Source organism: Misgurnus anguillicaudatus, chromosome 19 (genome assembly GCF_027580225.2).
Source record: "Misgurnus anguillicaudatus chromosome 19, ASM2758022v2, whole genome shotgun sequence".
In the NCBI taxonomy this organism is placed as follows: domain Eukaryota; kingdom Metazoa; phylum Chordata; class Actinopteri; order Cypriniformes; family Cobitidae; genus Misgurnus; species Misgurnus anguillicaudatus.
In genome coordinates, this window is record NC_073355.2 from 32,326,280 (window position 1) to 32,353,404 (window position 27,125).

The following is a 27,125-nucleotide window of genomic DNA, read 5'->3' on the forward strand; positions in this document are numbered from 1 at the left end:
GACTTTGGGCAACCTGGCAAGTTGTAATACACACTTCACTTTTGAGTCACGTGACGTTTATCAACCCGCGCCGTTTATTTTCCCCCTATAGTAAGGTTACCCAATACAAACTGGTAACTTTCTTGATAAATGCACAAGTAACATCAGTCATCTTGCAAACAGACACTCGCACAGCAGTTGCCCCTCCCACAAGAAGCGGATTTTGCTTCGGACGCACGTCAAATGCTTGCTTTTCCGCGCTTCTACTCCGCTCTACACGCGCGAATGCATTCAAAGTGTTCAAGCGGCAAACTAGGCGCGGTAGACGCGATTTTGACGCCCAAAACGCGTTTGGTGTAAACCCTGCATTAGATCGTTAAAATAGGGCCCTTAGACTTCAAAATTAATCTGTGACGATAATCTTGTTGGACAAAATGTGTGTCATAAACTTTTGTTAAATGCAGAGCTTATTTTTTGTGATAATCCAAAAGTCTATTGGAAAAATCAACAGGCTTTTCGGCGAGGGAATCGGTGTCCTGCAAACTAACGGGTTTGCCTACAAAAATACGTCATTCCATAAAATCCAAATGTTTACATGTGCAAGTGTGCTATTTTTATAGTTTTACAATACACAAGCAGTTACATTTTGTAATTTTATTTCACTTAAAATATTGGTACTAAAAATGTACAATAAAGTTGTAATTGTTAACATTTGTTAATGTATAAGCTAACATGAAGTTAACAATACTACTAGTGTTGATTTAAGTTAATTTTATCATTTTCTAATACATTTAATATTAATGCACTGATTTACATCAAACTATTTAAAATGCAAATAGACTAAGTTGATTTCAAAATATGCCTATGTCTTAAAATTAGTTCAAATTGTTATTGACTGTGAGAAAAACATTGTTCTGGAATAAGATGAGATCATGTACTATGCACATAATGCTGTAATAAAGTGAACTATTTGAAGACACTTAAAAAATGCGTTTTTAAAATTCAATACCCTATAAGCAGTGTTCTATAAGGCTGATGAGTTGGTTTAGGTGTTTTAAATAAGGAAACATCTAAAACTTTCTGGAAGGGGTCCTTGAGAACCAGGGTTGAAGAACACTGACCTATAGTGTAAAATACCCCCTTTTTATACTAGAATAACACACATTTTTCATCATATTTCTTTTTCAGTTCATCAGTCTCTTTTTGATGTTTCTCTTCCATTTGTTTTATTTTTTCATTCAGATCTGTCTCTTTCTTCTTTGAGAGGTCAGTCAAAGCGCTGTACTTTTTCTCATCCTCAACGCTTTTTTTTGGTATGCTCTTTCTTTAGCTCATCAATCTCTTGAGCATGCTTTGACATGAGCTCATAAAAATCTGCTTTATATTTATTTTTAAATTCCTTGAATTCTTCCCCAGCTAGCAAAAAGTCGTCTATTGGACGTTGAGTAGACGTAAACCTTCAACGTCTAATTTTGGTCCACTGAAGGTTGAAAATGAAAATTGAAAAGACGTCAAATTTGTCCAACTTTTCAACGTTGAAAACAGGTCGATCTTCAACGTCTAATTACGGTCCAGTGAAGGTTGAAAATGAAAATTGAAAAGACGTCAAATTTGTCCTTCTTTTCAATGTTGAAAACAGGTCGATCTTCAACGTCTAATTTTGGTCCATTGAAGGTTGAAAATGAAAATTGAAAAGACGTCATATTCGTCCATCTTTTCAACGTTCAAATCAGGTTGATCTTCAACGTCTAATTACGGTCCAGTGAAGGTTGAAAATGAACATTGAAAAGACGTCATATTCGTCCATCTTTTCAATGTTGAAAACAGGACCACATTAACATACCAAATAACATTTTATAAAATGAAACAAAGCTTTAAAGGGTTATAAGAACTTTAATAAAACAGCACATTTTAAATAGTGCAAACAGTCAAGTAACCAACAGATTTCACAGTCTGCAATAAACAGGTCGGTCCAGTAACAACACAGAGTGCAATAAACATATATCAACACAGATTTCAGAGCGCAGTAAACACAGGTCAGTCCAATGAGCCAGGGGTTTTCAAAGCTGTCCTGTAGGACCACTAGTACTGCACAATTTGCATGTCTCCCTCATTAGACACACCTGGTTTAAATTTTCAGCTCATTAGTAGAGACTGCAAGACTTGAACTGGGTGTGTAAGGTAACTGAATGAGGTGTGTCACAAAAGGGAAACATGCAAAATGTGCAGTACTAGTGGTCGTCCAGGACAGCTTTGAAAATCCCTGCTATGAGCAGTCCAGAGCTTTCTGTAATCTGGCCGTTGGTTGGGCTTCTCTCTGTGATGATGGGTGGTAGATTCGCGCCACATTTACACACCTCTTCACTTCTTCTTCTTTCAGTTTTATGGCGGTTGGCAACTACCTTTAAAGGTGCATTACCGCCACCTGGTGGGGTGGGGTAATTATAGCATGAATCCTCATTGCACCTCAATCGCAGTTTCATATTTTTTATAACTTTGACGTAATATGTAAAACTTTTTACATTTACTTAAGATAATTGTAGAAATAAGTGAAGAGTCCATGATAAATCCAAACCAGCCGTATTTATTACATAAACATCTGTAGTGTATATTCAATTTACAGCTTACACAGCCACAGGCAACAAACCAAAACTAAACACTTCAACCCGGCAGGGGAATATAAAACAGCGCCAACAGGACTCATGCGCACTTCCACTAGTACAGTGTCTCTCAGTGTCCATAGAGTATGCAAGCGCAATCATTAACAAGAATGATCTACAATAATAATAAACATGGTTTGGTAATTTGTTTTCTCCGTTGTTTTAGCATGTATAACAGATGATCTAGCTGTCTTAGATTATGAGATGAAAACATGGTCAGCTGAAAACACGTAGTCAAAAAGTCCAGCCAAAAATACTTAGTTGAAATCACGTCGTAAACCAGTCCAAGGCGGACCGACTTATTTTCAACCATATTTCAACGTTGAAAGACCGTAATTGTTTACTGGGTCAGCTTGTTTCCTGGCTTCATCTCTATTATTTTCCTGTCATACTCTTCCTCCATCTCTTTTCGTTCTCGCTCCTCTTGTTCTCGTCTGATCCGATCTTCTCTCTTTTTCTTGTTCTCCTCCTCTTCACGCTCTCGTTCAAATGCCTCTTTAAGCTTCTTTAGTTTCTCTCTCTCCTCTTTTCTCCTCTTCTCCTCCTCTTTCACTCTTTTATCCCACTTCTCTTTTTGTGATTTCTCCCTTTCTGCTCTTTGTTTTCTCATCTCCTCTTTACTCTTCTCAAAGTCTTTCTCTAGTTTTTCTTTTTCTCTGCGTTCATCATCAATCCTTTGCTTCTCTGCTGCTTCTCTTTGCTTCTTCTCCTGATTAAATTCTTCAATCATTTTCTTTTGTTTCTGCTCCCATTCACTTCTTTCTTTGTTGAGTTTTTCATGATATTCCTCTTGCTCTCGTTCTCTTTTAAGTCTTTCATTATGACGTTCTTCCATTTCTCTTTTCTCTCTTTCATATCTTTCTCTCTCTTCTTGCTCTTTCTTTTGCAGCTCTCTCCGTAGCTCAGCTTTATTGTCCTCAATATCTTTCAATTTTCTTTCCCATTCTTCTTGTTGCCTCTCTTCTTCAATTCTTCTTTGTTCTTTAGCTGCTTCTCTATCTTTCCTTTCTCTCTTCTCTTGTTCATCTCTCTTTTTGATTTCATTCTGCAAAAATTCTTCCTTTATTCTAAGTTCCTCTTCTCTTACTTTTCTCTCTCTCTCCATTTGCTCTCTTTGTTCCTCCATTCTTCTCCTTATCTCTGCCATCTCCTCCTCATGTTTGTCACGTAGATGTTTGTTTTCTCGTTCTATCTCCTCTTTCTTTTGCTGTAGAATTTTGTCCATTTCTTGTTTAATGGCAGCTTCTGCTTCTTCAAACATCTCATTGGTGTAACAGCCTCCTCCATTTTTCTCAATCATTCTGTTGATTTTTTCCAGTAAGTGAATCACTTGTTTAGTATTGTCTTGTTTTGAATTTTCAAAAACATAATACCTTCCCCCACAATCTCGAGTCAACTTCTTCAAATGTGGATCAGCATCTTCCAGGTAACCCTCAATTGTTTGCTTCTTCAGCTCATCACCACGGGTGAATATTATGATGCTAAATATCCCACCATTTTTTCCAAATGTCTCCTTGATTAGGTCCAGAGTTTCTCTTTCTTCAGCTTTGTGAATCTTCCCATTGTAAGAATCAGCAGAAACACATGTGGTCATGGAGAAAGAAGACCGATGCACTTCAGTGTCTCTTCTTTAACACCATAATTTGAGAGATGTGTGTCAAACAAGCCTGAAGTATCAACAACAGCAACTGGCCTTCCATTAACAATCCCCTCTTCCTTTTGACATGAGGATGTGACTGATTTTGAACTGGCTTGAGATTTAAATACTCTTCGGTTGAGTATGGTGTTTCCTGTAGCACTCTTTCCACTTCCAGTTTTTCCAACAAGCACAATCCTCAAACAGTCTTTACTTGTTTTCACACTCTCACTTTCAGCTGTGATAGGGAAGAAAAAATAAATGGTTTTAGAACATATCAGATCAGTTAGAGGGTTTTGCATCTGAGCTCTTCATATATAGACCTTGTTTCATCACTGCCAAACTAAGACCCTTTTGCTTGGTGTTTGTGTTCTAATTGCTCCAGTAAGGGCTGGCGCAAAATGCGGCAGCGGCATCTCGCAACGGCACTTCCGGCGGCATCTCCAGCAGCCAGTACAGCGCCATCTCGTGTCATCTTGTAGCGGCATCTTGAGCAGCCAGAGGCTTTCTGTAGCAGCCGTGTCTGTTTCTAGCAACTTTTGCTTGCCAGTTACATAAACAATGTAATATTTCACTTTAAAAACTACATTTAAAAACAACATAATATTATATACTGCCATTTGTAAGCATTTATCATGAAATTGTTAATATATTGTAGAATTTTGCAGCGGCATCTCGGGCAGTCAGGGACTTTAACCGGCAGCTACAGCGGCATTTCGAGAAGCCATGGCTTTAACCAGCCGCTTCTCTACAGGGGCAACTCGCAGGGGGCATCTCTGGCAGTCAGTGACTTTAACCGGCCGCTTCCTCTACAGGGGCATCTCGAGTAGCCAGTGACTTTAACTGGCCGCTTGACTCTATAGGGGCATCTCGGAGCGGCATCTCCAGTAGCCAGTGACTTTAACCGGCCGCTAAAGGGCGATTTATAGTCGTGCGTAGGTTCTACGCCGTAGCTACGGCGTAGGCTATCCGTAGCCTGTGCGTAGCTCTGCGTAGCCTGACACGCACCTCACAAAAAATTTAACAGCGCGTCAGATCTACGCGGACCGCAAGCGATGTGATTGGTCCAGAACCTACGCACGACTATAAATCGCCCTTTACGCCGTCGCTGCTACACCGTAGGACCTACGTACGACTATAACGAGCCCTTTCTACAGGGGCATTTCGGAGCGGCATCTCGGGCAGTCAGTAGCTGTTTCTCAATATGCGTTCTTGTCTGTACTTGCGTTCTTGTGGACTTGTGAAACGTCATCAGTCGCGGCCCAAGTACTGTTCCAATTCAAATTCGCATCAAGCCCAAGTTCACATAAAATCCCCGGATGTGTTCTTGATCCGCCCATTTTATCGAGGATGCATCAGAGGAGACTTGTGTGGACTTATGACAGCGAAGTTTCCCATAATGTATTTCGCGTCATGAGTTCGTTTTTCCGAGTCTGAACTTGCAAGTTCGAACTACGAAGGACACAAGTCCGAGTTTGGCGTACTTGGTATTGAGAAACGGCTAGTGACTTAGGGCTGAAATGATTCATAGAGTTACTCGATTTACTCGATTCAAAAAATTCCTTGAGGCAAAAATTCTGCCTCGAAGCCTCGTTAAATTCCTATGACGCGCACTACATGCGCCGAGATCTGATTCACACGGACCGTTGTTCAATGTTCAGGAAGCACATAATAGCGCGTGGTACATTTTGAATTTAGTTGGCGCGATGGCGGAGCGAATATGTCCATAAACGGCAGAGAGAGACTGTCTAAAGTTTGGGATCATTACATTATCTTTAAATTCAGCATCTGAACTGAAAACATCCACTGTTGTTTCACCAAGCGTCGATGAAACAAGGTAACGTAGCTTCCGCTGATTTTAATCCCATACTGTATTTGTAGCGATGTCGTTATGCGGTTTGACTAGATATGATGTTTAGCTTTGATGTTTTTAAGTAGTAAACGTATTCACGTTCAATTGCAGGACAGTATAGATTAAAAAAGAACCCCTTCACACACACGCATGCACTTTACAGGTGTGTGTACCAAAAAACGGCACCACAGTGCAATCATATATGGGCAACTTGTAATCTGACATATTTTGTTCAATAATAATAATCTCTGTTTTATTGGAGTTTAGCATAATGAAGTTATTCTCTCTCACGCGAGTCAGACCGATCGCGCAATGCATCACATATGCTTAAACTTTTATGTAGCCACGCAACAATAATTTCAGCTGCATGCATTCACTGTATACAGCGGGACGTGGTGTTTTGATTTTTCGAACGGATTCTTAACCTTAAATGCACCGCAATGCAAGTGATGCAAACCAAATGCAACGTTCTATTGAAAAGGAATGTATTTATTTCTGCCGTACCAAAATGCAATGAAGCAACTGAACGTCTGACTGGGGTGTCACTCTTCCTCACGCACAGAACGCATGCACACACACAAGTGCACGTGCGCGCATACACACAGGTTGTTACCATAGCAAATAGGCTCACCCCAGAAATGATATATTATATGTTAAAAGCCTAATGGTAAATGCTGCAAGTGTATAAATGTACATAAACCAGATATTTACTTTGATGTCAGGGCTAGATTACAGCATGAAACCTGTTGTGCATATTAATAAATTAAAGTGTTTAATTGTTGGCACTGGCACTTATAAACACTAAATGGGTAAACAATTGAAATAAATAGGCTTATTTCTTGGAGCCAAATACCTCTGGGTTTTTTTAGAAATAAAAGCCAAATGCTTGAACATTTTACAGCCAAGTCATTTTCGTTATGCATTATTTGTTTTGGTTGTTTAAAAACACACACAAAAATGTATCCGATTACTCGATTAATCGATCGATTCAGTGCTAGATTGATCGATTACAAAAAGAATCGATAGCTGCAGCCCTATAGTGACTATAACCAGCCGCTTACTCTACATGGGCATCTCAGAGCGGCATCTCGGGCAGTCAGTAGCCTCTTTCACACAGTAATTCTGGTAAATTACCATGAATTTACCGGAATGAATTTACCAGTAAATACAAAAATATGCTGTTCACACACGCAGTGGCGTTCCGTTATTTTACCAGTAAGACATCATTCACACATCAGTATCAAAATACCGGTAAATTCGTTGAGAAAGCGGAAGTACCTGTAGCACGCGGCGAGCTCAGTATTGTATTTGTAAACAATCCACGTCGTTCATATCCACGGTCCGTATTTTGCTGTTTTCACGTCTGTGGTAAACAGTCGCGAGGTTGCTCATGACCAAACAACATTGAATGAGACGACGTCAAACCGAAAATGCGTTTTTAACAACACTACTGTTTGCACGTTGGCTTCACAGATGGCGTGCTAAGGACGTCGGCAATTCGGCGGTAAGCTGTTTTAAACAACTTTGGTGAAGAAATGTGGACGTAAACTTCAGGTGTGCTCAACTTTCAAGCAGCATGTGTGTGGAAACGTCCGTAAACAGTGCGGGGGTAAACGCGTCATCTGTATTAAAACGCTATGATTGGCCCGAAGCTGTCAGCACAGTCTGACGTCGTCCGTTCTAAATGCCGGTAATCCTATAATTTTCGTTCACACACAGCGCTTGCCGGTAAATTACTGGTAATCTTACAACCTGTCTTACTGGTAAATTGGGAGCACTGATTTACCGGAAAGGTTCTGTTCACACATGACATGTTAACGGCAATTTACCAGTAAATTACCAGTAAAGACTGTATGTGTGAAAGGGACTAATATCTGTTAACTGCAATTTACCAGTAAATTACCAGTAAAGACTGTATGTGTGAAAGGGACTAGTGACTTTAACCGGCCGCTACAGCGGCATCTAGAGCAGCCAGGGACTTTAACCGGCCGCTTTAACTCTACAGGGGCATCTCGCAGCGGCATCTCGAGCAGCCAGGGATATCAGCCGTTACTGTTAGCAATATAAATATTAGGGCTGTCAATAGATTAAAAAAATTAATCTAGATTAATCGCATGATTTCATGAGTTAACTGCGATTAATCGCAAATTAATCGCACATTTTTATCCATTCTAAATTTACCCTAATTTAACACTTTTCAGGTTTTTAATATTCTAATCATATATACATATATAAATGCTTTATGCAAATGTATGTTAACAACAGCCTGTTTACATTTTTTACAGGATCATCAGCCATTGTTTTGTATACGAATTTTCCTATAAGAAGATTTTTCTTTCTCCATTTTTGTTTGCTGCTGCATCATTTGTGACCTGTGCTGGCAAGTTGAGTCAGAATTAGCAAAAAAAAAAAAGTTGTTCAATATTTTGACATTCTCTATTAAAACATAGAACAATGCATGCTTTGTTGAAATATAACAAAATATGACAGAACTACACGTGTTTGAAGTTGAAAGAGTCAAATTACCACAAAAATTACCACATCCATACATTAAATTACCACATTAATACCTTAAAATCACTGGTAAAACTAATAGATTTAGCACACACAAAGCAAAAACATCATCAATGTATGTTCAACTTTTTTCCTTTTGTTTGATTGACATTGTGACAGACTGCTTAAAATCTAAGTGATCTAGGTAACACTTTACAATAACAGTACATGAATAATCATGTACTAATACATAAATTAATAATTACTTTAAGATGAAGTAATGATAAGTTAAGCCATGTACTAATCAATAACTAACCATAACTATGTCATGAGTCATATGAAGTCATGCATGAATTACAGCCACCTTAACTACACATTAATACATGTTTGTTAGTTAATGCATTAATTAACACTTTGGGTACCCCATATCAAACCTGCTCTAGAACAGTGGTTCCCAACGGTTCGCAGGATCTGATGCTTTGTTTGAGGTAAAATAAAGATGCATAAAATGTTCCACTTATAATTTTAGAAACAAAAGATATTTTTTCAAATTCATATGCTCACAATACCAAGATAGCAGGTAGTTAAAGTATTTTATTATGTAAGATAATTGTTCCCTATTTTGTGTGCTTGTCAATGTAGATTGCAAAATCAAAAGGAATGTGGATGTAAACGTTACAGCCTACAACAGGCTGCCTGCTCGTTGCACTTGTGGTCTGCTGCTTTTGGCGCTGTCAAAATATAATATAGTTAAAATCATTCTGACTAGTCCTCAGAAATGACAAACATGTTAACCAAAGTCACAATGCCAAATGTATAGTGTTCATATAGAGACCATCAAACTGTCAAATCATATACCAGTTTATTTGTGAAAGCAATTAAAATGTTATCCTGATGTTATTTTAATTATTATTGTTTATTTAATTTTTCGCATTGTATCAGGATCAACGTTCAGCCAGGGACTCGACGGCCCAACTGGACTGTTTAAGTTGATTTTCAATAAAGCAGTGTTGAATTTTTTGCTTCTGGGTCCTCTATGTTTCAGAACCAGTGCTTAGGTAAGCCACGGGCGTTTAGCTAAATAAATGCTTAATGCTTAAATAGTTCATCGTAAATCGTTGTAATATGCTTATGACTTGCGAATGTAATGCTTATTTAACTGAAATAAACCAGGCTTGATGACGTATGCAGCCTGCATTTCCGACCTCCGGAGGATGCAGCCTTCTGCTTGAGAGACGGCCGATGGTAATACAGTTAGATTGAATAACGTAATTTCATCTTAAAATGTACAAAACTGACGGGAAAAACACAGTCATTTTATCCTCCCAATTAACGCAAGTTAAGAAAATTATGTGAATTTTTCTAGCCCGCAGATGTACTGATGCCCACCCATCAAAAACACTTTCTGCCTCCGCCACTGGGTAACTTATATCTGCAGCAAACTTAGATGCGAAGCTACTCATAAACTAATATAAATTCATGATTTGTTAATGTATGATAATGTCATGACTTTACTTGAGGGGTCACATCATTACTAACTCATCGTTAACTACTCATAAACTAACATAAATTCATGATCTGTATATGTATGATAATGTCATGACTTTACTTGAGGGGGCACATCATTACTAACTCATCGTTAACTACTCATAAACTAACATAAATTCGTGATTTGTTAATGTATGATAATGTCATGACTTTACTTGAGGGGGCACATCATTATTAACTCATTGTTAACTACTCATAAACTAACATAAATTCATGATTTGTTATGGTATGATTAGGTCATGACTTTACTTGAGGGGGCACATCATTACTAACTCATCGTTAACTTATCATAATCTAACATAAATTAATGACTTGTTAATGTATTATTGTGTAGGACCTACACAATGACTTTTCTTGGAGGGGTACACTGTTGAAAAGATATCAATTACACATTCTAAACAAATTCAGCTCATCAAAATCCTAATTTTTGTGGTTTTAAAGGAGAGGAGCAAATGTTAAAATTGGTCAGACATTTGGAAGGGGTAATAATGGCTTAAAAGAAGAACAAGACATACTGTATGTGCATTTTGATAATAAGACGAGCCAGTTCACACAATAACCATCGTCTGTAGGCTAACACTGATTTAAATTTAGAAAGAATAGCGTCTGTCACTCTTAATGGCAGCAGTGGAATAACTTATTTTAATTATTAATGCATAATTGTACATTTAATGATTAAGGTTAACTGTAAATGTTGCAAGAAATCCAGTGCCATTCAATGTTTTTAGCTCAGCTGCAGGAGCAAGTGTATAAATAGTTTTGCATTACAAAGCTAAACATTTTGCATAAACAAAAGTTATTTTCGTTCTTGTAGAGCAGTGGTTTTCAAACTGGGGGCCGCGAGATGGTGCCAGGGGGGGCCCAATTTTATGTAATTTTATAAAATACATTAATTTAGCATGACTTCTGTGTAATTAAACCCAACAAATAATACGCCAACTAACCAACAGCACTACTAGGACTACTGGGTATACTTTTATATGTTTTGTTTAATTAAAATATGACATTTTAAAACTGTTTTTGTCATAAATTTTCTTTCGGGGGGCCACGAAAAAATGCACTGTACACAAGGGGGGCCGCACGCTGAAAAAGTTTGGGAACCACTGTTCTAGAGCAGGTTTGATATGGGGTACCCAAAGTGTTAATTAATGCATTAACTAACAAACATGTATTAATGTGTAGTTAAGGTGGGTGTAATTCATGCATGAATTCATATGACTCATAACTTAGTTACGGTTAGTTATTGATTAGTAAATAGCTTAACTCATCATTAGTTCATATTAAACTGATTATTAATTTATGTATTAGTACATGATTATTCATGTACTGTTATTGTAAAGTGTTACCGTGATCTAATAATGTTACACATCAGATATTTTTTACCCAACAGTTAACCAAACATTTACTTAAAACATAACAGATTATAGATCCTACCTGCGTGAATTCTTATCAAAACAGATATTTGTAAAACTGTAATTTTGTGTAGATGTCTATATATCCAGGTCGCGCACTCGCGCGTCTGTGTGCACGCGCTTCAGATGTCAGTCAGTCAGCGCGAGGGGATCGCTTTTGAGTCTTGTCGCTCTTAATAACTCTTTAACATTAATCAGGTACCGAACTTTATCTCTCTTAATGACTATTTTAACATCAAGCAAGTCCTGCAGTCTATTTTATAAGTCATGCATAAAAGCGAAACCAAATGAATTGAGACGCATTTTTGTATTAGATTAAGCATTAGAAGGACGGTAACGTTACACCTCTCAGACGTATTAAAGTTCATATCAGATGTCCAACGAGCATTTAGAGCATTGGATTTGCTAGACGATTTGCTTAATGTTATTATTTCTATGAAAACCTTTTACTCATTTAGAGAGAGTCACATTTGTCTGCGTCTCTGTTCATTCAACTATGGGCTGGACCAAGGGTCAAACAGAAATTGCGCGTTGCGTTAATCTTCGTTAATAAAATTAGTGGCGTTAAAATGAATTTGCGTTAACGCGTTATTAACGCGTTAATTTTGACAGCCCTAATAAATATAAATAGAATATTGTATATTGTCATGAAAATAATTGGAAAAAACAAATTCCAAGTCCAGGCACTCAGCAGGACGCATAAGCCAAAAAGCCCCCATCAATATTCAAGGGCCAAAACATCAAAACACCAACGCGCATCGGCCCACTGGCCCTCATCAGGGCGCTGGCAACAAACAGACAGATTCACACACCACTTATAATCGTATTGATTTCAGGTGTGCCACTCTAACACTTGCCACACAATTTTTGGCCACTGGAGGCAATAGTTCAAATACTGTCTAGTATCAAAGGTGAAAATACAAGACAAAGTAAAAAACTCCAAGTGGAAAGATACAGACATCTAGTGTACTCCACACAATATATCACAAAAATCAATAAATGTGAATAGGCTAATTACCCATCATGATTCTAAATTGTTATAAAACAGCATGAGGGAAAAAATATATATAATATAATGCATAGCATTCAAAGTAAACATCCATACAACAATACACTGTCCCTATTAAGATACCACAATTACAAAAAAGGTGAGAGGTCAAAATCTTCATTGAGACCTGGATGATCAGTGGCCCTCAAGGAATAAATCCAGTATGTCTCCCTTTGTTTAAGGCGTTTAATTATATCCCCACCCCTGGAATCAAGGCGAATAGCCTCAATGCCAATTACTCGTAAGGTCGAATCCCTCCCATGCTTTGCGTCTATATAATGTTTGGCCATAGGATAATTCACATTTCCAGTCCGGATGGCATACCTATGTTCAGCTATCCTGTCTCTTAGTCTCCTTTTAGTGAGACCTACATAAAAACAGCCACAAGTACACTCTAAACGATAGACAACATGGGTAGTATTGCAATTTATAAAGCTATTGACAGTATTGATCTTATTACTGAAAACATCCTTAAATTTGTCAGTTTTAGCCATATTTACACAATAATTGCAATTACCACAAGGAAAGTTTCCCTTGGGTTGTCGAAGCCAAGTGTCACGCTTAGGAGCAGGGAGGTAACTTCTTACTAACTTGTCTTTAATTGTGGGGGCCCTCTTAAAGCTGATCCTAGGGGGTTCAGGAAAATTTTTTCGTAAAGTTGGGTCACATTCAATAATGTTCCAGTTTTTCTTTATAATGTGTTTAATCTGAACGGCCTCCTTACTGTAAGAAGTGACGAAACAAGGTTTCTGAGTTGACACTCCTTTGGGTCTAGACTGAAGCAGGCTCTTCCTTTCAAGTGACTGAGCTCTATTATGAGCTTGAAGGAGAGTTTTAGTTTGATATCCTCTTTGTCAAAAACGCTGCTATTAATAGATTGATTTTGAAAATCCTGATCTGAATCACATATGCGCATTTGTCTCTGGATCTGTCCAAAGGGTATGTTATCAATGAGCCATGGAGGATGAAAGCTATTTGCATGCAATAAGGTATTACGATCTGTTGCCTTTCTAAAAATAGATGTGTGTAAGAATCCCTCATTATCTTTAGAAATTCGTAGATCCAGAAAGGTGATGGCATGTAAATCATAATCCAGACTAAATTTAAGGTTCTCATTTAAGCTGTTTACATACACATGAAAGTCTACAAGTTCTTTTTCTGAGCCTGAGAACATCAAGATCACATCATCAATATATCTACCCCACCACAAGATTTTGTCTTTAAAAGGGTTATCTTGGGAAAATATATAGCGCTCCTCCCACAAGCCTAAAAACAGATTAGCATAATTGGGAGCAAAACAAGCACCCATTGCAGTCCCTTTTTCTTGTCTGTACAATTTATCTTGAAAGAGGAAGATGTTCTTTAAAGTCCACTCAGTAAGTTGCACTATAAAGTCACTGGGAGGCATCAAGTGTTCAGGTCTGGATGAGAGATAGTGTTTTAAACCCTTTAGACCCTCATCATGTACAATGTTACTATATAAAGACTCCACATCCATTGTATATTGTCATTTTTAAGCTTTATGAAATTTGTAAGTGAGTTTCTGTTGCTGTACATCAGAGAAAGTTTATAGCGCTGCAGTTGTATGCGCGTGTGTGCTTAGTGACACTTTCTGATTCAATCAATCACAGTTAGTTGCAGACAAAATTAAACTTATAAAACACATGCTTTAATAAATGCTATAACATATGAATATAAGCTGTTATTGGGTTAATATGAGTAGGCCTAAGTTAATATGAATCCGAGCTGTAGCCTATCTCCAGCAGCCAGAGAACTTCGCAGCCGTGGCCGTTTAGCAACTGTCGCCGCTCGCCGTCCTAAAACATTCTGTTGCTGCACTACATCAGAGAAAGTTATTCTGTTTTGTGTATTGATATACGGGCTGCTACACTATCATGCCTCGAAATTTACTGTTTAGTATATTGGTGCTGCTCCCAAATGTAAATGTTAGGAGCATCAGCAAAATTTTGGATCATCCATTGAAAATTAAGAGCACGCTAACTTCATCATCCTGAAGATTAAAAGCTTGAACATTCAAACTTGATCTTAAATTATTTGCCACACACTTGACTTATGCTTGGCCCATTTTTAAGCAAGCTTTTATGTACTTAAAATGTGTAGATTCATGGGGCCCTACATTTTTTAAAATTTTTATTTTAAATGATTATTTAAATGATTATTTTAAATTCAGTTTTTATTTTCACAAATTCCATTTTTCTGTTTTAGTTTGTTTTTTTAATTTCTAGATTCAGAATTTTAACTTTTACTTTTTTTACTTAAGTTAAAGGATAATTCCGGTATTTGGCACTTTGGGTCTCGTTTCTGGTTTGTTTTGGATGAACTACAGTGATGGACACAGAAATTTTGGCGGTGGGTCGTGTCTTGGGTTTTTGACTCGTTTGGAGGCGTCTCTTGGCTGCTTCGGAGTGGAGGTCAGTGGCCATGCAGAAACACGTCACCAAAACAACACTCAACGTTCATTTTCATGGCTGTGCTGCTCACCGAGTGGTTCGTGGTGTTCGTTGATGACTAAAAACAAGTTGTGTAGCGAAATACAGTTTCTGTCGTGTTTTATTTGGCATTTTGTAAAATTACATTGACTTCAATTGGAAGACTCATTGCTCGCTGATATATCACTCCGCCGCCGGGAAACAGAAAAGGGTCGGTTTACATGTGGTTGTAGTTTTTTCGCTTGGTTTCTCTCAGAATAAATTTTTCCCATTATTGTAGGGCTGAACCAGAATATTTGAATATTCGTTCCGTGGGTTGACATTCGATTTTCAGTTTTGAGATTCGAATATATATATAAATATTTTTCAGCGTTAATGCAGAGCTTTTGCCAAGCAGGAAGTGCGCTTCACGCTCCCGCTCTATAGGTGGCGCAGAGAGACCAACATCCATAGCCAACAGCCACCAAACTTCACCAGTGCAAGAGATCGCCTCAACCGGAAAGCGCGCTTCCTGCTTTGGCATTCACGCTAATAGTGTTGTAAATAACGTTCAGTTTCTTGCAAAAACTGATTGATTTGCTTCACAAGACGTCAATATGTCACACGGACTTATGGGGGATTGCTGTTGTATTGGATATATATGCTTTAGCTCTTAAAGTGTGCGGATCTGTTGACTTGCATGACGGAGCACTGGGGTTTCTGCAAAATATCTTCTTTATTGTTATGCTGATGAAAAAACATATTGGATGGTGTAAGTGTTACAAATAAACTTGATTTTGAAAGTATGCTACCGTTTTATTACAGTTTGTTGGACTACGTTCATTCATGCTTCAGACTCAAATATAGAGCGGAAGTATATATGCGGTTGTGAGGTATCTGAAAAAATAGTTCCACTATAGCAAATAACACGGATTGAAATCATACATTGCGCCAATATATTTGTTTTTAATCATCAACGAACACCACGAACCACTCGGTGAGTAGTACAGTTTTGAAAATGAACGTTAAGTGTTGTTTTAATGACATGTTTGTGCATGGCCATTGACTTCCATTCTGAAGCAGCCAAGAGACGCCTCCAAACCAGTCGAAAAGTCAAGACACGACCCACCGTCAACATCCCTGTGTCCATCACCGCAGCCCGTCCAAAACAAACCAGAAATGAGACTCAAAGTGCCAAACACCGGAAATTATCCTTTAAAATGGGCCAGTAGGCTACAACCGCAAAGTGAAATAGAGACATTTTTAATAAAACACATTTCATTATATTTAATTGTTATATTTTATTATTTATAATTAAACAGTGTAACATTGCATTTACATTACATTAGAATGTCAGGTTCATTTGCATTTTGGATTAAAACATTTCCTTTTATAAGTGTCTATACTGTCTCCCTATTCGGCCAATGCTCCTCTCATCATCTCCCCTACCCACCGATATTATTTTCTACCCGATCCCTGACTGGCAGACATCCTTTCGATCACCCAAGCTGCTCAGCTGGAAGGATGAATAAAAGTTCTCCAGCCAAACCTTTTACGTTTGTCTTTAAAAAAAATGAAAGGACTATGAAAAGTTATGCTGTGAACTTATAGATTAAAGGAACTAAAGATTTTTGCCAGAATTGATGAGCAGCGATTCATGCTTTATACATGCTTTATACATTTTTTTGCTTTATATTTTGTACACAATTAGGCTACAATTAATAAATAACAATTTAATAAACAGTGAACAACAGCAAGAGCTGAAGGGTGTCTTCATAACTGCAATGATCAATCCTTTAATTTTTACTATAAAAACGTTTCATTATGTTGCATATCCATATATATTATATATATCCACTGTGAGGGTTTGAGACGGGAGACAAGAGAACCCAAGCGCAGACGATATCGGGGAGTGAACATATAACATTTATTAACATGAAAACAAAAGCCCACGAGGGGGCAACATATAGGGATGGCTGCCGCGAAACTGACGTTTCGACACTGTGTCGAGATCCCGAAGCGTAAATGTTTCGAAACACTGGTCCCAAATGTGATTCGAAACACCCATGTCACATGATGAAGTGATTCGAAAGGTGGCGTACCTGTCGAATCTTAAACTGACAGGGTACACATGGAAACAAATCTGACAATACCTCATAGATGCGTTTTTGGCAAGATCAAATACTATAAATTACTGAAAAGAAGTAATTTTTCCTCATAGGTATGTAACACTTAGGCTACTTACAAAAAATGCATATCAGCAACAAGTGTCCCTTGTGTGAGAATGTTTTCAAAGGCTGGAGAAATTATATGTAAAAAAGAAGCTGGTTGAGTTTATCAACACAGAACAATTTATATATTTGAATAAAGATATTTATATGTAAACAATGTGGCATATTATGGCTTGATATATTTTATGAATCTCTTATTATTTATTTGGTATATCTCTATTCCATTTTTTTTATTAAATAGACCCGAAGAGCCTATATTTATCGACAATTGTGAGCCTAAAAGCTCATGTAGTTGTCAAACAGATGTGAAAACAACAACAACAACAACAACAAAAAGCATTTTATTATGATGACATAGCGCATGCATTTCCCGGGTTCGATCCTAAGATCTATTTATGAGAATCGAGAGCACTATCTACTCTCCCATTCAATCGCTTGTGTTAAGCAAACAACATGTGGGATGCAATTTGTCAGCGCTCGTCTAAAATCTTGCCAAGACTGCTTCATGTAAAGACATGCAAATGGCTGCTAGGTGTCACTGTGGAGGCGGTTTCGGATTGATGTTTCGAAGCCTCGAAACATACGGCACAATTGATTCAACTGTTTCAGTGTTTCACGAAGCCTCGCTCTGCCCACCACTAGCAACATAACATTAAACAAGATATACAAACACTGACTAAACATAATGAAATAGACTCAGATGAAACATAGCTGAACTAAAATGACTCCTAGACACGACATGAATTAACACAATGAACCAGCACAAAACAAGAGACAAGAGGAGATTAAATAGGGAAACTTAACGAGGGTAGCACAGGTGCAAGGGATGAACTAATAATGAATAATTAACAGGGAGAACAAGGGGGCGGGGACTAGAAACGAGACACCAGAGGCACATGCCACACTTAACAAGGCATGAACCTCCACATTAAACAAGAGACTGTCACGACTCTGCCATCACAATAAAACATAAATATAAAACCACACTCTCGTGGCAGAATATCCTGACATCCACACACAGACAGAGAGAGCAACATCTGCTGGAGAAAGTCACGGACTGCCGGATAAAAGTCCATGGCTATTGGAGATTAATACTACTGTATTAACAAATTTCATGATAAAATGAAAGTTCAAATGTAGTTTTAAAGTGAAATTATGTAATTGGCCCGCGGAAGTTGCTACCAACAGCCACACTGCGAAAGAAATTCTCTGGCTGCGCGAGATGCCGCTACGAAATGCCGGAGAATGTCACTGGCTGCTGGAGTTGATGCCGGAAATGCCGCTACGAGATGCCGCTGCCGCATTTTGCGCTTGCTGTCTCTCAATTGCTTTGTGATATTAGCTGACTTATTGTATATTATCTGGTATATCAACAGTCATACCCAACTCAAAATGAATACATAAAATAATGCAACCTGATCTCATAGGAAAACCTACTTTAAGTGCACTGCAAAAATGCAGCATTTTCTTATGTACTTTAACTTAACAAATTAAGCTAAACAATTTCAAATTGTTTTTATAACTTCTGTACACATTTTTTAAGTCAAATCTTTAAATATTAGGTTGAATTGACTTCACGATGCATTTATTTATAGTGTGGTGTCCAATTTGTATGATGGAAAGTACAATCTGAAAAGCAAAAAAAAACCCCTAACCCCAATGCCATAGTAAATTGTACCATAACATACGAATTATATCATATGCAACTTTGGATTTAAAGTTTACATTAATCAATTTTAAATGAGTTCACCTGTTTGTTTGGTCTGCTTTAGTTCTCTGATTTCTTCCTCCATTTGTTTAATTTTGGCATCTTGTTGAACTCTTTTCTTTAGCTGGGCTTTTACATACATATCAGATGAGTAGCAACTGTTTCCAGCAACCATATCATCAATCTTCTGTAGCAGTTCTGGGATCTGCTCACTATCATGATTTCTTTTGACACTAAGTATGTGGTATTTGTTCCCACATTTTTGAATAAGTTTTTGAATGTCTTCATTCTTCTGTATGAAATTGGTGATAATTCTGTCCCCGCTGTCACCTTCACAAATGAACAAGATAATCAGATAATCCCAAAACTTCCCATCAGTGCCAAATATGTCACTTGTTTTTGCGAGTTCTCCTTTATCATCATCAGTGAGAGGACCGACAGGCAGGACTAGGAGAAATGCATGTATGTTATATGAACATAGAGACAGAGCCTTGTATGTCTGATACATTACATCAATTTGTGAGAGAGATGTATTGTATAGTTCTGGCATTTTAATCAGTGTGATCAGATGAAGACATTTCATTCCCTCTCTCTTCACACATTCATGGATGAGTTCTGTTTTAGACACCTCTGCTGATTCAGTCTGACCCAGTATTATGTTTGCTGTCTGAGTCTTCCAAGCGCTGCTTCTTCCAAACAGCACCATATTAAGTTTTTGAACAGGTTCTGAAACAAACAAGGTGTTGCTATCTGAATGTTTTATAATTAAAGCTTGTATGCCTTGCATATGCAGAACACAATAGAAGACATTTTATTAGAAAGTTTGAATTGTTTTAATCTTCAAACAAAGTCAATAGATCCTCACTGACTTTCACGGTGTTAATAAAGCAGCACATTAAATGTGTTGTGTACAGTATAATCACAATGATTGAGAGTAGATAAAATGACAATATTTAGTCTACTTACGTTCTACCTCCATTTTATTCATCTGTGATGGATTCAGTAATGACTGCATTTTTTTTTTCATGTTTGATGCTTAAAGAGAAAGTACAACCAAATTATACTTATTTCAGAATTTAATGTTTTCCAAAACCTAAAAAGAAAACTTTTAAGTTTAAATAACTTACAGAATCCAGCAAAACCTTCTAGATTTTTCACCTCTTGTCCTTCACTCCTATGATGCTGCAGATGTGAGGCCTGCGGTGACTCATTAATATTCACGCTGAGATGATTCCCCTTATTGTTTTGCTTCAAGTTCAGAATTTTCTCATACAGCTCATTTACTGATTTCTGATTTATTCCCTTTCTCTTTCCAAATTTGTGGTACCTCCATGTTTCTTTGAGTAAGCCATAAACAACTTTTTGCTCCTTATCACTAGTGAATTGACTCAGCAATAGCACTATTGTATGGTTTAACGAATTATTCGACCAAGAGTTCAGAATCTGAGTTATCATTTTACTTTTCTTCTCCCCAAAGTTACCTAGTTGTGGAATCAGTAGTAGCACATGTGGGCCTGGAGAAGACAACTGCACACAGTATTGCAATGCCTGTGAAATTTGGGCTTCAGTGACTTGACTGTCAAACATATTTGGTGTGATGGTCACAGATATGGGTTGAGTCCCAAAGGATCCTTTCTTACACAACTGAAGGAAGGCAGAAGCTTTATCAAATACTTTCTTTTCCAAGAGCAAGTTTCCAACTGAGCACTTGTCTGCCCAGTTGTCTCCAACCAACCAAATCCTTATTTCAGACACTAAAATAAAACATATAATTTCAACACCATTGTATTGTTACAGATCATGTTTTATCCCTTTTTTATTTGTTTTAAAGTTGAGCCCATTTTTTTTGCGTATACTGTAGCAGACATTTTAACTTATACTGGCATGTAGTGGATGCATTACACAAAAGCAAATGTTTTAGGTTGCAGTCATGTTACTGTAAAAATGAGTTGTTTAAAGTCAGCCATAATAAAGCCGCAAGATAAAGCAAGTAGTGTTGAGCTGCACATAAGATATTTTTGTAATATTCATTTCTTTTCTTATTGTAATATATTTGTGCTTGCTTTGTAGGACTTACTGTGATGTGGAGGACTTTTGCTTTGGCTTCTTCCACTTGCCGTCTCACCTGTCCTATGTGAGTCTGTTGGTTGATTAATTATTAATTATAAGGTTAGTTAAAAACATTAAATCAATACTGTGGTTAACCCTTATGTGTTGTTGGGGCCATTTTTGGCCATTTTTGCAATTTTTTTGTCTTAATTTGGCCACAACTTTCTCTGTGTTTCAGCAAATGGAATGATTTTTGGTGACAAATCTTATATTTACACATATTTTAAGAAAATGCTTTGAAATTTTTCAAAAACTTAACAATATACCGTGGGCAAATTTACTGCCCTTGCGTGTTGTTGGCGGCCGGGGGAGGCCACTGGATTGAACTGCTGTAAAAATGTATCGGATTAAATTTTTTTCACATTTTTTTTGCATAAATCTGTTAATCAACCTCAGTACTGATCAAAACTACCAAATGTTTGCAAAAATTCCATGATTTTAACTCTTTCATTGCCAAGTTTATAAGTAGTGTCACTGATTTGGGGAAAAAAAACACACAAAATGACAGATCCTCAATACAAAACGTGACTGTGGACTGGATTTTCTTTTGCCTTTTTTGCAGTCTTGGGCATGCCAAAGATTGGTAAAAACATTGGCTTTGATGCATTTTTAGTTTTTGTGCAGCATCAGATTAAATTTTTTTCTCCCTCATTTATTGTTTGTGGCCATTTTTTCCCCATTGACTTCCATTATAACAAAATGTTTTGATTGCAGAGCCATGACACCTTATTACCATGCATTCTTGATTCTTTGTGCCTTTTCCTTTTGCAAAGAGGTAAAATTTGTCATTTTTACTGTTGATCACCATGTGGCACCACCAACCCTCCAGCAGCCCGCGCAAAAAAACAGAGCATAAATTCTGGTCTGTACATTGAGCCATATGGACCACAAAACCATTGTGTGTGTACGAGTGTGTGTGTGTGTGTGTGTGTGTGTGTGTGTGTGTGTGTGTGTGTAGGGTTAGTGTTAGTATTGAGGAGAGAGCACCTCCCTCGCGCACCAGTTAGTGCTGCACTGGTGAGAGGGATTTAGTCTCCTGTAGCTGTCCCTCTAGACACAAATCCACAGACACCAGCAGGCACCAGCGGCTCAGGAATGAAGAGGGGAACATGCAAGTGGTGTACAGAACCAAAAAAAGAACAGTCAGCACTTGTATCCGTTGTGGTAGACACACTTGCAGAGAGCACCAAGTAATATGCTGCAAGTCCTGCTGAAAAGACTGAACACACACACGTAAACACATACACACCAAAAAATTTGTTTGATTGTTTAGTTCTTCATCCATCCTACTCTTGCTTCATTGTTCAGTTTATTTGAAGTTGTTTTTGCATTTTGGTTCATAATAAATGTTGTTCATAAATCTGATGAAGAGAAGATTTTTTACAGATTTTCCACACAGACGCACACACATGCAAGCACGCACGCACGCACACACACACACACACACACACACACACACACACACACACACACACACACACACACACACACACACACACACACACACACACACACACACACACACACACACACACACACACACACACACACACACACACACACACACACACTCTCTCTCTCTCTCTAATATGCTATTATAGTCCATACAACTCAATGTACAATCCAGAATTCAAGCTCTTTTTTTTGCACAGGCTACTAAAGGGTTAATGGTGCCACATGGTGATCAACAGTAAAAATTACAAATTTTACCTCTTTGCAAAAGGAAATGCCACAAAGAATCAAGAATGCATGGTTATAAGGTGTCATGGCTCTGCAATCAAAAAATGTTGTTATAATGGAAGTCAATGGGGGAAAAATGGCCACAAACAATAAATGAGGGAGAAAAAAATTTAATCTGATGCTGCACAAAAACTAAAAATGCATCAAAGCCAATGTTTTTACCAATTTTTGGCATGCCCAAGACTGTGAAAAGGGTGAAAAAAAATTCAGTCCACAATCACTTTTTATCAGTCATTTTGTGTTTGTTTTTTTTCTCAAATCAGTGGCATCACTTATGAGCTTGGCAATTAAAGAGTTAAAATCATGAAATTTTTGGAAACATTTGGTAGTTTTGATCAGTTCTGAGGTTGATTAACAGATTTATGCAAAAAAATTGAAAAAAATATTAATCTGATACATTTTTACAGCCGTTTAATTTAGTGGCCTTTTTTGGCCGCTAACAACACGAAAGGGTAGTGAATTGGAACAAGGCATAAGGGTTAAAATATGATAGCAAAGTATTTGCAATTTGTTTTGGGGTTTTACAATGTTGGCTCACAAATATGGACAGTGCTAAGGAAGTGTACATGTTGTTTTGAAAGCAAGATAAGGAGAGCAAGTAACAAAATGTCTAAAATGTAAACTGAGTAACAATGTATTCTAATTAAAAGGAATATGTTAAACAAACGCATTTATAGCTTAAAATCCTCAGTTGAACATATTGTACAATTATATAAATCATACTCACAGTTAGAAGACGCCATTTTAAAGGTTTCAGCACTTAAACAAAAGTGAAAGTACAATATACACCTCTACCTCTCTGTTAAAGGAACAGTAACATTACCTGCAAAACCAGTGATTATACAGACATTGTGCTTTCTGATTATACTTCATCTTGTCAAATTTGTTTGTACATTTTAATTGTGGTATTGTGTTTTTAAAGGGCACATATCATGAAAATCTGCCTTTTCATGTTTAACTATGGGTCCCCAGTGTTTCTATCCCCCTAAAAAATTTGAAAAAGATTAACCCAGTAACTTAGTTTTGGTAAACCATTCTCTGCAAGCATGTGAAAAAATAAGTAATGGAAATATGGCTCCCCTTGTGATGTCAGAAGAGGATAATACCGCCCCTTAATCTGCACTTCTGCACTATCCAACCAAAATAAACGTAAATAAATAAATTCATTAGCACATTTTGATTCATTCATGTGCTACACAGCAAAACTCTAAAACATTTTTTTTTTTTAAATATTCCTTCTCAACATTTCATCTTTGTTCTGGGTCAGGCCAGAGAATCACAGGCTATATTGGTCCTAGCCAAACAGCAAAGGTAAAATCCTCTTGCATGATCTACCCCTGGCATTCATCTACTGATATTTTGATCTGTATGCAAGGCAATTTGATGCATTTCTTTATTCCAGTAGCATAATCCAATAGTGTATGCACACTAAAGTTACTGTACAGAGCAGTCTTACTGTAAGTACATCTATCTGTTTTCCTCCCTGAAGGCTCTGAAGATGGAGGCAACAGTGAAGTGACTCAAATTAGGCTTTACTTAGTGCTCAGCCTCCCTTATAGTCATACCATTGACAAGGACATGGTCAGCTAGAGTCGCTCGAATTTCATCTATTCCTCCTCAACATCACGTCTTTGTTCTGGGTCAGGCCAGAGAATCTCATCCTCCTCTTTCACCACGTCCTCCTCCTCTTCCTACTCCTTCACCAAGTCCTCTCCCTCCTCCTGCACCACGTCCTCCGTCTTTCCCTCCTCCTCTGCCTCCTCCTCTCCGTCCTCCTCCTTGACCTATTTCTTCATCATGACCTCCCTCTCCTCCTTCGCCATATCCTCCTCCTCTCCCTTCTCCTTCACCATGTCCTTTTTCTCCTCCTTCACCACATCCTCCTCCTCCACCACGTCCTCCTCCCCTCCTTTCTCCTTCACCATGTCCTCTTCCTCCTCCTTCACCACGCCCTCTTCCTCCTCCTCTTCCTCCTCCTTCTCCTCAACCTATTCCTTCATTTCTCTGTGGATCCATTTTTCCAAAGCTCAGTGAACTGATTCAGGCCTATTGAAGGATCTGATTGATGTGTGTTCAATTATGTCTTTTAGTTTTTCCACCTTGGTAATTGTTTGCTAATTGAGCCTAAGCTTTGCTGACTTGAGTAAACAGTATTGAATGCTAGTGCTTTCCATATGACCAGATGGTGTAAGCTCTGAGAAATGTAGGGATTTGTGTGTAGAGTTTTGAAGTAAAAGTTCACCAAATCTGACTCATGTGTTAAAGCAGGGGAGTAGTGTTTATTGTTCAGCAAAACGGTTGTGCTTCTTGAAAAATGGTGTTATGGTTTTGAAATTTTAGTTCAAAAGCCTGGTTATAGGGGTAAAACATTACTGGTGTGCATTTTGTGACAAAACAAAGGGCACTGATGTATTTTAAAATATGCCAGTGCACGTTGTTTTCAGTTTGCACAGCTCTTACATTTATTTTAATCTAGAACTAGTCAACCCAGTCTCACCCCATGTCGTCAATATTTGACGACACTTGACCATTCGTCAATATGTGACGCGGAGGGTATACCTTTCGCGTCATTTTTTGACGAACTGGGGACTTCAATACTATTACGTCCGTTGCATTCTCTTCTCCTATTTTCTTACCATTTTCGCGTCGGTTTAGGGTTAGATTTACATAATGACATCCCTACCCAAACCTAACTCTAACCCCAACGCCAGGTGACAACTGTTTCTAACCCCAACGCCAGGTGACAACTGTTTAATTTCGCGTACACTGTTTAATTTCGCGTACACTGTTTAATTTTGCGTAATCTAACCCTAAACCGACGCGAAAATGGTAAGAAAATAGGAGAAGAGAATGCAACGGACGTAATAGTATTGAAGTCCCCAGTTCGTCAAAAAATGACGCAAAAGGTATACCCTCCGCGTCACATATTGACGAATGGTCAAGTGTCATCAAATATTGACGACATGGGGTGAGACTGTGTTACACTAGTCTAATCCCTGTCTAGGAAACTAACACGGTCTCACACCCATGGCGTCAATATTTGACCACACTTGACCATGCGTCAATATGTTGACGCGGAGGGTATAGAGACAGAGCGCCGTTATGCAAATTTGAAAACCACGCCCACCGGGGGGGGAAATCAATCCAACCGTCGCCATTGACTTTGTATTGCGAGAAGCCGCCTCCTTGTCATTTCTGGCTTATAACAAAAAACTGAATAATGCCTAAAAGCTGCTGTGTGACAATATGTACAGCTAACAAGCCAAAGAACCCAGAAATAAGTTTTTATAAGCTGTCGAGCCGTAAAACCCAGCCTTTAAGGAGAATAAAGTGGATCGCCGACTACGTTTACCCCTAGTGGACGCAGTTCTACTAATAGAAGTACTATGAAAAGTTGCCTGTATCCATTTCTGTGTCTTTAAACGCTCGTTTTTTGGGGTCGACAGCTTATAAAAACTTATTTACAGATTAAACTTAAAAACAGAATAATACCTAAAAGCTGCTGTGTGACAAGGTGTACATCTAACACGCCAAAAAAAAAAAAAAAAAATTTTTTTATAAGCTGTCGACTTCAAAAAACGAGCGTTTAGACACAGAAATGGAACCAGGCAACTTTTCATAGTACTCCTATTAGTAAAACTGCGTCCAATAGGGGGAAACGTAATCGGCGATCCACTTTATTCTCCTTAAAGGCTGGGTTTTACGGCTCGACAGCTCATAAAAACTTATTTCTGTGTTCTTTGGCTTGTTAGCTGTACATATTGTCCCAAAGCAGCTTTTAGGCATTATTCAGTTTTTTGTTATAAGCCAGAAATGACAAGGAGGCGGCCTTTTGCAATACAAAGTCAATGGAGACTGTTGGATCGCTTTCCCCCCCGGTGGGCGTGGTTTTCAGGTTGTGACGCGCGGCGCTCTGTCTCTATACCTTTCGCGTCATTTTTTGACGAACTGGGGACTTCAATACTATTAGGTACGCGAAATTAAACAGTTGTCGCCTGGCATTGGGGATAGGGATAGGTTTGGGTAGGGATGTCATTATGTAAATCTAACCCTAAACCGACGCGAAAATGGTAGAAAATGGTAAGAAAATAGGAAAGAGAATGCAACGGACTTAATAGTATTGAAGTCCCCAGTTCGTCAAAAAATGACGCGAAAGGTATACCCTCCGCGTCAACATATTGACGCATGGTCATAGTGTTTTAGCAAACTGTAAACATGTTACGTAGGCATTGACACTGCCCTTTGTTTTTATATGTAGAAGTATAAAAGAATAACGAGTG

General features: G+C 38.0%; 1 protein-coding gene and 1 pseudogene across 2 annotated transcripts in view; one reads left to right on the top strand and one right to left on the bottom strand.

The window, feature by feature from the left end:
- The window catches only part of LOC129436372 (proline-rich protein 29), a 39,277-nt gene that overhangs the window by 5,926 nt on the left and 6,226 nt on the right, over positions 1–27,125 (top strand). The window lies entirely within an intron of this gene.
- On the bottom strand, positions 1,798–20,744 carry LOC141351092 (GTPase IMAP family member 8-like; annotated as a pseudogene).